Genomic DNA, 2,325 nt, shown 5'->3' with positions numbered 1-2,325 from the left:
AATAATTATATTTGTTATCAATCAAAAAGAGTATTGAAAAATTATGGAAAAAATTAATTTCAACACATAAATTTATGGATTTAAAAAAAAATAGCCAAACGAATGTTAAAAAAAAGTAATTTTGGGTAATATAAATTCATATGTTTTTTAGTATTTTTATCTAAACGTGATTTTGAATAATATAATTTAAACAACATTATTTAATTATAATTTATTTTAATATGAAATTATCAAATATAAATCAAATTATCACTAAGTCACTTTTAATCAAAATTAAGTTTGTAAAATTAATTTAATACAATTTTTTTTTGAAAGAAAAAGCTCAACACAACAATATAGAGCAACTAAACAAAACAAATGCTAATCAAACAAACAGACATCCCTCCATAATCATATCTAGCAATGCCGTCAACAACTAAAAGATCAAACTTAGTTCACTCTTATAGCTCCTAATTGATTTGTTGAAAAATTTCGCAATACGAAATCTCCTAACCTTCCTAGCCCCCACCAGTCATCTTTTACCATTTTGAGAAATCTACATGAGTGATCCAAGAATTTAAATTCTGGAATAGCCTCAGACTCCCTAACAATCTACTATTCTCCACGATCAAAAGATAATGATCAGATAAACCTCTTTGTCCGCTTTTCAACATCGTCTCAGAAATCTCTTCAATCCATCCCACGCTAACCAATACCCGATCAAAGTGACTGCACGATTGACCCCGGAACCACGTAAATTTCCGATCATTTAGCTCTAGGACCACCAGCTCCATATCTTGTATCCATGTTTTAAAAACTATTGCTAAAACTGTAAACATACTAGCTCATTTCTTTTTTTCCACTAGAACAATCTCATTAAAGTCACCCATGTAGCAATTAGGGACTAGACACAAACTATAGATAAAACTCAACCAGTAGAATGCAAAATTAAAATTCTTGTTCGTCAACACCTCTTCCACACACAACCATCTCTCCCCTTTATAGCAGTTACGCAAGTCAAATATCAGTACATCCCACAACAACAAAAAACCTCTAAAAGCACCGTCCGGAACTCACAAGAACCCAACCCACTCTATCATTTTTCCAAAATTACACTGCATCAACTTTGTATCCATCTGCTTTTTCGTCTCTATTAATCCTAACATATTCAAACTACATTTTGTCTTAAATTTTTTACCATACCCAAGCTTCCAACACCCCCTAAGCCCCTCGCATTCAAAAACTAAAATCATTTAAAACTTGTATTACACACCTTATTCCGATTTTTAGGATGACTGTAAAACCCGGTTAATTAACGGCTAATTAACCCATAAATGAGAATTTATTCTAGAAAGCCCAAAATGTGATTTTTGTGGCTAAATGTGATAGAGGAGATTGAGACGAGAATTTTGGTACCAATTTTATAGAATTCGGACCAAGATTGGACCGAACGGGCCAAACCGGGCCAAACGGACCCAAAGTGGGCCCTTGGCCCAACATAACTAAACCAAAACCCTAGTTTTCAGCACTCTCTCTCCTCATTTGTAACACACACAAGCTGAAATTAGAGAGAAAGGGAGGAAGAACACTTTCTCAAGTTCTCTCCCTTGTTTAATCTTCAAACCACCATAACTTTTGATCTAGAGCTCCGATTGCCGCTCCGTTTGCGGCCACGCGTTCACCGCGGAGAGCTCTACAAAACCCATACCATCAATGTTGAGGTAAGCCACACTTTGCTGTTCGAAATTTCAGCCCTTATTTTCGAGTTTCATGGGTGAAATGTTGAGATTTTGGGTTCTTTGATGTTATAGGACCCAACTCTCTTGAAGGAGAAGGTTAATCTTGTCTCCTTGGACCTTGGGTGTGGTAAGATTCTCAACCCTAGTGTATTTTGTTGTTTTATGATGTTTGGGTTTTGAGATGTGGTGTATGGATATGATGATTGTGGCTTAGGTTGTGTATATGTGAATATTAGAGCTTGATTGGTGATATTAAAAAGCTTGGAAAGGGTTTGGTGGTGAAAAATCTGTTCTTGGAGGTATTGAGGCCTTGAGAGCTTGTGGATAAGTGGTTTGGAAGTGTTCCGGTGGAGCTTGGGAAAATCGGCTAAGGTATGGTTTCGGTTTCCCGTATCTAATACGTAATGTGGTAGGAAATACTTAGGCTAGAGGTCCTAAGATAGGCATTGAAATGTTGATGTTGTTGAATGATTGAGATATATGATGTGGTCATATATGTGATGATGATTAATGATGCCTTGATGGTATGATGTATGAGAAATATGCATGTTGTGATATATGCTTGATGATTGGTTATGGTTGAATTGTGGGTTGAACCATGTTGATG

Source organism: Arachis duranensis, chromosome 4, assembly GCF_000817695.3.
Source record: "Arachis duranensis cultivar V14167 chromosome 4, aradu.V14167.gnm2.J7QH, whole genome shotgun sequence".
Lineage (NCBI taxonomy): Eukaryota > Viridiplantae > Streptophyta > Magnoliopsida > Fabales > Fabaceae > Arachis > Arachis duranensis.
Note: the sequence above shows the minus strand (reverse complement) of the source record.